General features: G+C 32.3%; 1 non-coding gene across 1 annotated transcript; it reads right to left on the bottom strand.

Annotated features, from left to right (window-relative positions):
• Window positions 1-8,786: 8,786 nt before the first annotated feature.
• TRNAL-UAG (transfer RNA leucine (anticodon UAG)) lies at window positions 8,787-8,866 on the bottom strand. The gene has a single exon. It is a non-coding gene; the product is annotated as a tRNA-Leu (tRNA).
• Between the last annotated feature and the right edge of the window lie 6,134 nt (window positions 8,867-15,000).

The raw sequence follows: 15,000 nt of genomic DNA on the forward strand, positions 1-15,000 counted from the left end.
CACCCATCAATGCATGGTGTTCTTCGACTGATCGTTACTCTCGATGGTGAGGATGTTATTGATTGTGAACCCATATTAGGGTATATTACACAGAGGAATGGAAAAAATCGCGGAAAACCGAACTATTATACAATACTTACCTTATGTAACAAGGTGGGATTATTTAGCTACTATGTTTACAGAAGCAATAACAGTAAATGCACCAGAATTCTTGGAGAATATTCAAATACCACAAAGAGCCAGCTATATTAGGGTAATTATGTTAGAATTAAGCCGGATAGCTTCTCACTTGCTATGGCTTGGACCTTTTATGGCGGATCTCGGCGCACAGACTCCTTTTTTCTATATTTTTAGAGAGAGAGAATTAATATATGATCTATTTGAAGCTGCTACAGGTATGCGAATGATGCACAATTACTTTCGCATCGGAGGAGTAGCCGCCGATCTACCTTATGGATGGATCGATAAATGTTTAGATTTCTGTGATTATTTTTTACGCGGAGTTGTTGAATATCAACAACTTATTACACAGAATCCAATTTTTTTAGAGCGAGTTGAAGGAGTAGGTTTTATTAGCGGAGAAGAAGCAGTAAATTGGGGCTTATCGGGACCGATGTTACGAGCTTCTGGAATACAATGGGATCTTCGTAAAGTAGATCCTTATGAGTCTTACAACCAATTTGATTGGAAAGTCCAATGGCAAAAAGAAGGGGATTCGTTAGCTCGCTATTTAGTACGAATTGGTGAAATGAGGGAATCCATCAAAATAATTCAACAAGCTGTAGAAAAAATTCCTGGAGGACCTTATGAAAATTTAGAAGTCCGACGCTTTAAGAAAGAAAATAATTCTGAATGGAATGATTTTGAGTATAAATTTCTTGGTAAAAAACCTTCGCCCAATTTTGAATTGTCAAGACAAGAGCTTTATGTAAGAGTAGAAGCCCCAAAAGGTGAATTAGGGATTTATCTAGTAGGAGATGATAGCCTTTTCCCCTGGAGATGGAAAATCCGTCCACCCGGGTTTATTAATTTGCAAATTCTTCCTCAGCTAGTTAAAAAAATGAAATTGGCTGATATCATGACGATATTAGGTAGTATAGATATCATTATGGGGGAAGTTGATCGTTGAAATGATAATAGATAGGGTAGAGGTAGAAACTATCAATTCTTTTTCGAAATTGGAATTATTAAAAGAAGTCTATGGACTGATATCGATTCTACCCATTTTGACCCTCCTTTTGGGAATAACAATAGAGGTACTCGTAATTGTGTGGTTAGAAAGAGAAATATCTGCGTCGATACAACAACGTATTGGTCCTGAATATGCTGGCCCCCTGGGCCTGCTTCAAGCTATAGCAGATGGGACTAAGCTACTTTTTAAAGAAGATATTCTGCCATCCCGAGGAGATATTTCTTTATTTAGCATTGGACCCTCTATAGCAGTCATATCAGTTTTATTAAGTTTTTTAGTTATCCCTTTGGGATATCATTTTGTTTTAGCCGATCTTAGTATTGGTGTTTTTTTATGGATTGCCATTTCAAGTATAGCTCCTATTGGTCTTCTTATGGCAGGATATAGCTCAAATAATAAATATTCTTTTTCAGGCGGTCTACGAGCTGCTGCTCAATCCATTAGTTATGAAATACCATTAACTTTTTGTGTGCTAGCAATATCTCTACGTGTGATTCGTTAAAATAGATCTTTTTCCTATAAAATCCATTAACTATTTATATTCCTTTTCTTATTTAGTATTTGGGTTGGTAAGTTAAACTAGATAGCTATATGAGTGAAACAAAACAGCTTATAAATTTGTAGTAAAAAGAAAAAATCTCATTTCCTACGTACAAGAAAAAAGTGGAAGTAAACATAAGCAGTGTAAACTCTTTATCCCAAGGTTGATATTTTTTAATTAGTCATCATATCTTGAAGCGGCCAAGAATAAAGGATTCACGATATGGAATTCCATTACTAGAATACTCCTAGTTATTACTATAACTTAATAATCCATAAGAAGAATCCACCAAAAGTTAGTGAAGGGTTAGGAACACTAAAGTACATAAAGGATTAGTAATGGAAAATCTAAAACATTAGAGATTTTTGCCCATAAAAGGAATCATAATAAGGACTTGCAATTTGTAGAAATTATCAAGTAGTACTTTCTTCGGATTCCGATCCAGAGTATGTTCCCATTCACTTGTTAAGGAAATGGCTATCAAGAACGAATTAACCCTTTATCCATTTTTTCTTTTTAAATACCCCCTCCCTGGGGAAAGAAGAATAGTAAAAAAGATATGGAGTGCACTAGAAAAAATTTTCATTATTTCCTTCCTCTATCCATATTCATGCAGAATTGCTCATGAACTAATACCCAACTCTTTCCATTTATTAATTGAATTCCTATAACAAGTAACAAGTGTTTTATTCCAAGATTAAGTTATTACTGAACAAAGAAAAATTTTCATTATATTATAAAGGATGAGATCAATTCGGAAGCGCTTTTTCTTATTCTAGCAGACGGAATTCCTTTGGTCTAATTTAGGACTTTCAAATCTATTTTATTTTATCTAATTCTATCTACGCCCCCGGGGCTAGGAACAAAACAGTCCTTTCCTTTTTCTGATCATAGAGAAGCCGTATGAAGCTAAGGTTTCATGTACGGTTTTGAAATAGCGGTGGGAACTGTGATGTTATCACCGACTATGATTATCTAACAGTTCAAGTACAGTTGATATAGTTGAAGCACAGTCAAAATACGGTTTTTTTGGATGGAATATTTGGCGTCAGCCTATAGGTTTTCTGGTTTTTTTAATTTCTTCTTTGGCAGAATGTGAAAGATTACCCTTTGATTTACCAGAAGCGGAGGAAGAATTAGTAGCAGGTTACCAAACTGAATATTCCGGTATCAAATATGGTTTATTTTATCTTGTTTCTTACCTAAATTTATTAGTTTCTTCTTTATTTGTAACAGTTCTCTACTTGGGCGGGTGGAATTTATCTATTCCCTATATATCCTTTTTTGATTTTTTCCAAATGAATAAAGCAGTTGGAATTTTGGAAATGACAATGGGTATATTTATTACATTAACTAAAGCTTATTTATTTCTCTTCATTTCTATCACAATAAGATGGACTTTACCGAGGATGAGAATGGATCAGTTATTAAATCTTGGATGGAAATTTCTTTTACCTATTTCCCTGGGCAATCTCTTATTAACAACCTCTTCTCAACTTGTTTCACTATAAATAAGATAATACAATAATAGTAAGAATATTTTCAACACAAAAGCTCTCTCAAACAAGAGAAAGAAACATATCTTTTTCATAGATATTTAGAATGAATATGTTCCCTATGGTAACTGGGTTCATGAGTTATGGTCAACAAACAATACGTGCTACAAGGTACATGGTCAAAGTTTCATAACTACCTTATCCCACACAAATCGTTTACCTATAACGATTCACTACCCTTATGAAAAATCAATTACACCAGAGCGTTTCCGAGGGCGAATCCACTTTGAATTTGATAAATGTATTGCTTGTGAAGTATGTGTTCGCGTATGTCCGATAGATTTACCCGTTGTGGATTGGAGATTTGAAAAGGATATTAAAAGAAAACAATTGCTTAATTATAGTATTGATTTCGGAGTTTGTATATTTTGTGGCAATTGTGTTGAGTACTGTCCAACAAGCTGTTTATCAATGACTGAAGAATATGAACTTTCTACCTATGATCGTCATGAATTGAATTACAATCAAATTGCTTTAAGTCGGTTACCAATCTCCATAATGGGAGATTACACAATTCAAACAATTAGGAATTCGTCTGAAAGTAAAATAAACAAAGAAAAATCTTCGAATTCAAGAACGATTACTGATTACTAAACTTTGATTTTGTCTTTCTGTTATAAAAATCTAATAATTCTTTATTAAACTTTAAAATTAAACTATAAAGAAAAACGAAAAACTACTGCTTATTGGAAATTATTTCTTATTTTAAATCAGACTAGATTTTCGTGATATAATATAATTTATAACTATAAGTTTATACACAAAAAAATACCCTAATCCTTTTTTCCTTCCTTGAATCCTTTAGTTTTAGTCAGTTCATGAAAAATTTTATACTATTAATTTCTTTTTATCCATAATGGATTTACCTGGACCAATACATGAGATTCTTATGCTATTTGGGGGATTTGTTCTTCTACTAGGGGGTCTAGGAGTAGTATTACTTACCAACCCCATTTATTCTGCCTTTTCGCTGGGATTAGTTCTTGTTTGTATATCCTTATTCTATTTTTTATTAAATTCCTACTTTGTAGCTGTCGCACAACTTCTTATTTATGTGGGAGCCATAAATGTCTTGATCATATTCGCTGTAATGTTCGTAAATGGCTCAGAATGGTCTAAAGATAAGAATTATTGGACTATTGGAGATGGGTTCACTTCACTCGTTTGTATAACTATTGTTTTTTCACTAATGACTACTATCCCAGATACGTCGTGGTATGGAATTCTTTGGACTACAAGATCAAACCAAATAGTAGAACAGGGTCTCATAAATAATGTTCAACAAATTGGAATTCATTTAGCAACCGATTTTTATCTTCCGTTTGAACTCATTTCCATAATTCTTCTAGTTTCTTTAATAGGTGCAATTACTATGGCTCGGCAATAAGAAAACTTAGAAAAAGTACAAATTATAAGAATTGCAAATCTAAAATAAATAACTAAAGAATCACAATTTTGATTTAGTAAAATCCATCTACTGCCAACAAATACCTCCTTTTTTTTTTTTTTTTTTTTCTTTTGTTGTGTAATTGTTCTATTGTAATTAATTGAATCGGTTCAATTCTTGCCCTCATATTGAAATGAATCGAGATTGATAAGGAGTTAGTTAATGATGTTTGAGCATGTACTTTTTTTGAGTGTCTATTTATTTTCGATTGGTATCTATGGATTGATCACAAGCCGAAACATGGTTAGAGCTCTAATATGTCTTGAACTTATACTGAATTCAATTAATCTAAATCTCGTAACATTTTCTGATCTATTTGATAGTCGCCAATTAAAAGGAGATATTTTCGCAATTTTTGTTATAGCCCTTGCAGCTGCTGAAGCCGCTATTGGACTATCCATTCTTTCTTCCATCCATCGTAATAGGAAATCCACTCGTATCAATCAATCTAATTTATTGAATAATTAGACTTTTGAATAATTAGACATAGAATCCTCTAAACAAAGGCGCACATATTAAAATAAATAGAAATCAATACTATTTTCTTAGTATTATTTGAGAATATCCATTTTTTTTAGTAGATTATTGCATAGTATTCTTTTTCACTTAAATGAATTTTTGTATTTGTAATTCATTGATATTGCAATTTGAATATTGCAATAATTTATATTGAAAAGACGATAGCCAATTTATTGGCTAATTCGAATTCGTCTGTACAATTCGTAAAATTCTTTCTTATTTCTTATTTATTGTTGAAATCCAAAATTAAAGTCTCTTGGCTCTCTTCACGCTTTCTCACAAACAGATTAAAAAATAGATTTTTTTTTTTGAAGTTTGGATAAACCATTGCTTCGTCTGGTGTCTACAATACATATGACTCATTATAGTACTAATTTCATTTTTACCAGATCGAAAAATTTTATGTTGAAAAGAAAAATTTATAGATCCAATGTCACATTCCGTAAAAATTTACGATACATGTATAGGATGCACTCAATGTGTACGAGCTTGTCCAACAGATGTATTAGAAATGATACCCTGGGATGGATGTAAAGCCAAGCAAATTGCTTCCGCGCCGAGAACCGAAGATTGTGTGGGTTGTAAGAGATGTGAATCTGCCTGCCCGACAGATTTTTTAAGTGTCCGCGTTTATTTAGGGCCTGAAACAACACGTAGCATGGCTCTATCTTATTGATACGTTACAAAAAACTTCACTCGAATCGTCTGATTCCTCTTTACCGAAGAAGCCTGTGCTCGAAATAATCGAGCACGGGCTTTTCTGGTCAAAACGTATCTTGTCTTTATCACTTTATCATGAGTTATTTTCCTTGGTTAACAATACTTGTTGTTTTGCCGATATTTGCAGGTTCATTAATTTTCTTTTTACCTCATAAGGGAAACAAAGTCGTTAGGTGGTATACTATATCTATTTGTTTATTAGAATTCCTTCTAATGACTTATGCGTTCTGTTATCATTTCCAACTGGAGGATCCCTTAATCCAATTAAAGGAGGATTATAAATGGATAGATGTCTTCGATTTCCACTGGAGATTGGGAATCGATGGACTTTCATTAGGATCTATTTTATTGACAGGATTTATCACTACTTTAGCTACTTTAGCAGCTTGGCCAATTACACGGAATTCGCGATTATTCTATTTCCTGATGCTCGCAATGTATAGTGGTCAAATAGGATTATTTTCTTCGCGAGACCTTTTACTTTTTTTTATCATGTGGGAGTTAGAATTAATTCCTGTTTACTTACTTTTATCCATGTGGGGGGGGAAGAGGCGTCTATATTCAGCTACAAAGTTTATTTTGTATACTGCAGGCGGTTCCATTTTTTTCTTAATCGGAGTTCTGGGTATGGGCTTATATGGTTCCAACGAACCAGGATTAGATTTGGAAAGATTAATTAATCAATCATACCCTGCAACCTTGGAAATACTTTTATATTTTGGCTTCCTTATTGCTTATGCTGTCAAATTGCCGATTATACCCCTACATACGTGGTTACCAGATACCCATGGGGAAGCACATTATAGTACATGTATGCTTTTAGCGGGAATATTATTAAAGATGGGAGCATATGGATTGATTCGGATCAACATGGAATTGTTACCTCATGCTCATTATCTATTTTCGCCCTGGTTAGTAATAATAGGAGCGATCCAAATAATCTATGCAGCTTCAACTTCTCTTGGTCAACGAAATTTCAAAAAAAGAATAGCTTATTCCTCTGTATCTCACATGGGTTTCATAATTATAGGAATTGGTTCCATAACCAACATTGGACTCAATGGAGCTATTTTACAAATATTATCCCATGGATTTATTGGTGCTACACTTTTTTTCTTGGCAGGAACCGCTTCTGATAGAATGCGTCTTGTTTATCTCGAAGAACTGGGGGGAATATCTATCCCAATGCCTAAAATTTTTACCATGTTTAGTAGCTTTTCAATGGCTTCTCTTGCCTTACCAGGAATGAGTGGTTTTGTCGCAGAATTAGTAGTATTTTTTGGACTAATTACTAGTCCAAAATTTCTGTTAATGCCAAAAACACTAATTACTTTTGTAATGGCAATTGGAATGATATTAACTCCTATTTATTTATTATCTATGTTACGCCAGATGTTCTATGGATACAAGCTATTTAATGTTCCAAACGCAAATTTTGTGGATTCTGGACCACGAGAACTCTTTATTTTAATCTGTATCTTTTTACCAGTAATAGGAATTGGTATTTATCCAGATTTTGTTCTCTCCCTATCCGTTGACAGGGTAGAGGCTCTCTTATCCAATTATTATCCTAAATAGGTTTGCTTTTTTTTACTCGTCTGCTCTATTAATGCAGAAATAAGTAAAAAAGTATATAATGCAGAAATAAGTAAAAAAGTATAATTAGATCTATCTCGAATTTTTGAGAACCCTTTGATAAGGCGTTCAAGGGGTTCTCAAATAAAACATAAAAGTAAAAACCTTCATTTCATGAAGGTTTTATTTTATGTAATCATTTAGGTGTTAATGTAAACGAACCATAACTATGTAAGCCTATTCCTAATAGATTTATACCAAAATAACAAATCCAAATTATAAGAAATCCTATCAAAGCTATAAGTGCAGAATTCGTACCCTTCCAATTTGGATTTGTTCTACTATGTAAATAAATTGCGAATATGGTCCAAGTAATAAATGCCCAAGTTTCCTTAGGATCCCAATTCCAATAGGATCCCCAGGCCTCATTAGCCCATACTGCTCCACAAAGAATACCTACGGTTAAAAGGGTAAATCCTAGGCTAATGACACGATAACTCCAAGAATCCAAACGCTCCGTTAATTGATATTTGTAATAATTTGGAAATGAAGGGACAGAGGTTCTTTTTAAAGCACTTCTTTTTGCATAAAAATATTTAATATCACTAAAGAAAAATGTTTTATTTAAAACATTTTTTTTCTTTTTAGAAAAGAAATGGAAATTATTTCGAAATCTAATGATTAGAATAGCGGCAGATAATAAGGATCCGCACAAAAGAGTTGCATAGCTTAATAACATCATACTGACATGCATCATTAACCACTGAGATTGTAGAGCAGGTACTAGTATCGTGGATTGATGCATTTCAGTTAAAAGACCCGATGTGGCAAAGCCTTGCGTTAAAATAGTACTTGGCGTAGTTATTGTGCTTAAATCATTTTTAGAGTTCTGTATTTTAGGAATGGTATGAAGAATATACAGGGCCCATGAAAGGAAGATCAATGACTCATATAAATTACTTAATGGAAAATGTCCCGAGGAAGCCCAACGAGAAACTAAGAATCCTGTTATAGAGAAAAAAGTAACTATCATTCCTTTTTCTGACGAATCGCGTAATCCTCCAAGTTCACGAACTAATAAGGTTATAAAATGAATCGTAATCACAATTGAAATCGTTGAGAAAGAGATATGAGTTAGTATATGTTCTAAAGTTGCAAATAGCATAAGGGGAAGGTCCCATTACAAAATTGTAAATTTCGAATTGATTTCTAATCTATTGTATTCTTTTTCAAGAATGCCGCCACTCGGATTCGAACCGAGATGCTTGAGCACTGCTTCCTAAGAGCAGCGTGTCTACCAATTTCACCATGGCGGCTAACTTCAAATAATAGGTAACTTAAAAGAATAATAGCTATTATCTTGGGAATCGTCGATATTGGGAAAGTCCATAAAATTTAGGAACATTAGAGTTTTCATTAAAATAGACTTCGTTTGGTAGTATCGTTTCCATTTTTTTTTTTTACAATAAACTCTTGCTTTGCCCAATAGAAACACAAACACTGCTTGAAAGAGTTGGAACTTCTTTTTTCTAACTTGCAATTATAGAACTAATTTTTTCTAATTAATTTCCCCTTTACATTTTGAAAATTCTTTCAATACAATGAAAAAAATCCAAAAGGGTTTCTATTTAATGATGAAATTAAAATAAAATGGATAAATAGAAAAGGCTTTTTGGATTTTTTAAAAATTTCTAGAATGAAAGTCTTTATGCTCTTATTAATAAGATTTACTAACCTTATGATTTTGGAGAAGATAGGTGGAAGTTGTAAGTCCTATTGTAAGAATACTCCACTTTTCATAATTTTCCTAATAGAATATGAGGATTCTATTAGGAAAATTATGAAAAGTTCATTGATAGGAAAAGAATACTTAGCACACAGTATACCAAACAAAACTTTTTTTTTCTTGTATATATAAGATAAGAGGGGTTTTTTGTTCTAAGAATATTGTACCGAGTAATTCGACACATAAAAGTACATTCAAAGAAGAATCCAAATTATTAAATAATTGGAATTCTTTTTTGATAAGTCAATTCATATTATTCCAAAATCTTATTATTTGTTTGTTGCCCAGAAAAACCCTTTGGTTTTGGATGCTCATTACCGCTCGAAAATGATCTTGATTTTACTAAAGAATAAGATTGTACTATGGAAAAATAAGTCTTTTTCTTCCAAATATTTTTACGAATACGCTTTTTTGACATTGAAGTACGTTTTTTTGGAACTGCCATTCAAAAAGGAAATTACTTTTTTCTAGTTGTATGTGAAAGACATCTATTGCTGCAAATCAATCCTTCTTTCTTCTTTTTATTAGTATTTATACTTAGATACTGAAAGATACTTAAATTTTGAATTATTTTTTACTTCATTTTGTCTAATGCGGATAAGACAACAAGAATTTTTTAACATTTTTTCTTTATATATTTTATACTTTTTTTTTAATAATATAGAATATATAGAAGGGTTTCTCATTTAAATCTATTTATATCTATTTATATATCAAGTATACTCCATATATAGATATATGGTATGGAAGCCTATCCCCCATATAAGATAAGACGGGGGGATAAAAAGAAGGGAAAATGAAAATAGTTAATTAAGTTCAGAATGGTATTCCATAAAGGAAAGGAATTCCAATCAAAACAAAAAATACTGAGTCTCTTAAACAAGACATTCTAAAACTTAGGTAATTTATAGTCATTAGAATTTTAGTTCTATATGAAGTAAGGACTATTCGATAATTTCTTATAAACATAGGTTTTCATTGGAATTCACTCAATCAGTTAATTATGGAACAAGAGAGCTGTTTCATCTTTGTTTTAAAGAAATATAAAAATGAATTATGAATAGAAAGTAAAATGATTCCACTTTTTTTTTTTTATTTTTATAAATATCTTTATTTAGTTAATAAAATAACTTCGTTACCTAGTTATTTTATTAACTTTTTTAATTTAACCAACTAAACCCATTCTTAATTTTTAATTATTTCAATGAGATAAATTTTGGAAAAATTAAGAATTTCAGTATTTTTTCTTATTCTTTTTATTTATTCTTTCAGAAAGAGATAAGAATTGGTTTGGTGAATCGGAAACAATTTTATAGAAAAATTGAAGTAAAAATTGAAGTAAAAATTGCAATTTCTTTTCTTATGGAACATACATATCAATATGCATGGGTAATCCCTCTTCTCCCACTTCCAGTTATTATGTCAATGGGATTTGGCCTTATTCTTATTCCGACAGCAACAAAAAATCTTCGTCGCATATGGGCTTTTCCTAGTGTTTTACTCTTAAGTATAGCTATGGTATTCTCAGTTCAACTGTCTATTCAACAAATAAATGGAAGTTCGATCTATCAATATCTATGGTCTTGGACCGTCAATAATGATTTTTCTTTAGAATTTGGATACTTGATTGACCCACTTACTTCTATTATGTTAATACTAATTACTACTGTAGGAATCCTGGTTCTTATTTATAGTGATGGTTATATGTCTCACGATGAAGGATATTTGAGATTTTTTGTTTATATAAGTTTTTTCAATACTTCCATGTTGGGATTGGTTACTAGCTCCAATTTGATACAAATTTATTTTTTTTGGGAACTCGTGGGAATGTGTTCTTATTTATTGATAGGCTTTTGGTTTACACGACCAATCGCAGCGAGTGCTTGTCAAAAAGCTTTTGTAACTAATCGTGTAGGGGATTTTGGTCTATTATTAGGAATTTTAGGTTTTTTTTGGATAACAGGTAGTTTAGAGTTTAGGGATTTGTTCAAAATAGCTAATAACTGGATTCCTAATAATGGAATTAACTCTTTACTTACTACTTTGTGTGCTTTTTTATTATTCCTTGGTGCAGTTGCGAAATCCGCACAATTCCCTCTTCACGTATGGTTACCCGATGCTATGGAAGGGCCCACTCCTATTTCGGCTCTTATACACGCAGCAACTATGGTTGCTGCGGGAATTTTTCTTCTAGCTCGACTTCTTCCTCTTTTCATATCTTTACCTTTGATAATGAGTTTTATTTCTTTAGTAGGTACAATAACACTATTCTTGGAGCTACTTTAGCTCTTGCTCAGAGAGATATTAAAAGAAGCTTAGCCTATTCTACAATGTCTCAATTGGGTTATATGATGTTAGCTCTAGGTATAGGTTCTTATCAAGCTGCTTTATTCCATTTGATCACTCATGCTTATTCAAAAGCTTTATTGTTCTTGGGATCCGGATCCGTTATTCATTCAATGGAACCTCTTGTTGGATATTCACCAGATAAAAGTCAAAATATGGTTCTTATGGGCGGTTTAAGAAAATACATTCCAATCACAAGAACTACTTTTTTATGGGGTACACTTTCTCTTTGTGGTATTCCACCTCTTGCTTGCTTCTGGTCCAAAGATGAAATCCTTAGTAATAGTTGGTTGTATTCGCCCTTTTTTGGAATAATAGCCTCCTTTACTGCAGGATTAACTGCCTTTTATATGTTTCGGATATATTTACTTACATTTGATGGGTATTTGCGTGTTCATTTTCAAAATTACAGTAGCACTAAAGAGAGTTCCTTGTATTCAATATCCTTATGGGGAAAAAGGATACCCAAAGGAGTGAATAGGGATTTCGTTTTATCAACAACGAAGAGTGGAGTTTCTTTTTTTTCACAAAATATACCAAAAATTCAAGGTAATACAAGAAATAGGATAGGATCCTTTACTACGTCTTTTGGGGCTAAAAAAACTTTTGCCTATCCGCATGAAACGGGAAATACTATGTTATTTCCTCTTCTTATATTACTACTTTTCACTTTGTTCATTGGATTCATAGGAATCTCTTTTGATAATGGAGGAATTGGTAATGGAATAGCAGAGTTAACCATATTATCAAAGTGGTTAACTCCCTCAATAAACTTTACCCAGGAAAGTTCTAATTCTTTTGTAAATTCATATGAATTTATTACTAATGCAATTTCTTCTGTAAGTCTAGCTATCTTTGGTTTATTCATAGCATATATCTTCTATGGATCCGCTTATTCTTTTTTTCAGAATTTGGATTTAATAAACTCTTTTTACAAAGGAAATCCTAAAAAAGAATTTTTAGATCAAGTAAAAAAAAATATATACAGTTGGTCATATAATCGTGGTTATATAGATATTTTCTATACTAGGGTCTTTACCCTCGGTATAAGAGGGTTAACCGAACTCACGGAGTTTTTTGATAAGGGTGTTATTGATGGAATTACCAATGGAGTGGGTCTTGCTAGTTTTTGTATAGGAGAGGAAATTAAATATGTAGGGGGAGGTCGAATCTCGTCTTATTTATTCTTTTTTTTATGTTATGTATCTGTGTTTTTATTCTTTTTTCTTTCTTAAGTTAAGGAATTTACAACAAGTCTCTTGCAAAAATAACTATCCTATCCCCTTTCTACAATCTCTCTATATCCTTGTTACATAAGGTAAGTATTGTATAATAGTTCGGTTTTCCGCGATTTTTTCCATTCCTCTGTGTAAATACCCTAATATGGGTTCACAATCAATAACATCCTCACCATCGAGAGTAACGATCAGTCGAAGAACACCATGCATTGATGGGTGTTGAGGGCCCATATTGACTATCATGAGATCTTTTCTTGTAAGCGGTAGACTCATATCCTTTCTTCCTTAATTCATTATTCCATGAAAATGGATTATTCCATGAATTCCTCAAAGCGAGGCTCATCAAAATGAAAAATCTAAGACTACTATAAGACTACTAAAAAAATAATAAAACAAGAAAAAAATTTGAACGATTAAATTACTGCTCCCGAATATTCAACTGACCGATTAATTTCTTATAACGTACTCTATTTTTCTTTGCCAAATAAGCCAGCAAACGTCGACGTTTTCCCAAAAGTCTTCGTAGACCTCTTTCCGATGAAAAATCTTTTTTGTGTAATTCCAAATGTGAAGCAAGTCTCCGTATCTTATTGGTGAAACTGAATACTTGAAATTCAACAGAACCCCTGTTTTCTTCTTTTTCTTCTTTAACCATAAATCCAAAAATTTTTCTACCTCCTTTCTTTTTCATGTATTTTTCTGATCAGGAAAAATACAAAATTATGTCAGTTATTTTGAAGTTATTCTAATCTCGTACACACACAAATTTGCAATTATTCATCTACTACTGGAATTTGGATTTATTTTATCGATGCAAATTGGATTTGGATAGAAGGGTACATTCTTTCTAATATTTTAGATAGAAGAAATGTTTCTTCTATCTAAAATATTAGAAAGAATTTTGCTGATTTATTTATTGCTATATGCAATTTATGGAATTGATACACCATTTAATTGATATCATTTAGCAAAATGAAACACAGCATATGCATCCATCTTTTGGCTCGAGAATTTCACGGGATAGAGATATGGTATAAGAAATAGACTATTAAGTAACTCTAAATGAATTGTGGATACATCTGTATCCTTAACATACTGAAACGATTGTCATTATTCGTATCAAACCAATAGCGATTCATACAAGCTAAATCTTCTAATCAATGGTGGGCCAATAATGAATTTTTTTGCATATGTATTAAGACGCTTGGCCTGATTTCGAAATTGTCCAGAGTTTTATATGTTGTTTTCATTGCAAAATGATGGGTCTCCTTCCATAACTTTCCAATTACGAGTACGAGAATTGAAAGACATGAAAATTCTCAATTCTCTACGGCGTCTAGTAGATAGAAACAAGAAAATCAGAAGAATCTTTCTCTCTATTCACTATCATTCCGCGTCTTCGACTTCTATTAGTTTCTTTTCTTCTTTAATGCAATAGCTATAGTTTGATATAAGAATCCATTTCTCAAAGTAATGGAAACCATTCTCTTATAGGAAATGGTTCGAAAATCGCTATTCCACCTTTTAGGTATCGTGAAAAGTGATACCTGTGAAGATCGTGCATTTCAGTCAAATTCAGATCCGTTTTTCGAGTCCATGATATAATATAACCAAATTGGATAGATCTTCCACCTGTTTAGCTAAGAAAGAATAGATACAGAGGTGGATAATAGATCGATATGAAGATCATGAGCTGCCCCATAATGAAATCGCCAGTAGTCGCGAATATCTCCTTCTTCCCTAATCCAAGATTGGAGAAAGAAGATCTAAGAGGGACCTATGGAGAATGTAGTCAGAAATCCATAATAGAGTCCGACCACAACGACCGAATTAATTATCCTCATCGAGAAACTTAGACTACTAAATAGAAAAGATTTGAAAATCATGGCATGGGTCTCCTTTTTTTCTTTCTTTAGAGTTTTCTATATGCACAATTTCTCGATGTTTCGATGAGAATTTCTTGACTTTCCATATATAGAAAGAGATAGACTATAAATGACATCTCTTATGTCAATAAGACCAAAGGGATGGATATTAAATGATAGGAAGTGCTAGGAAGTGAAATAGAATGAAATAGAGC

Source organism: Triticum urartu, unplaced genomic scaffold (assembly GCF_056163025.1).
Source record: "Triticum urartu cultivar PI428250 unplaced genomic scaffold, HENAU_Tu73 scaffold191, whole genome shotgun sequence".
Classification (NCBI taxonomy): domain Eukaryota; kingdom Viridiplantae; phylum Streptophyta; class Magnoliopsida; order Poales; family Poaceae; genus Triticum; species Triticum urartu.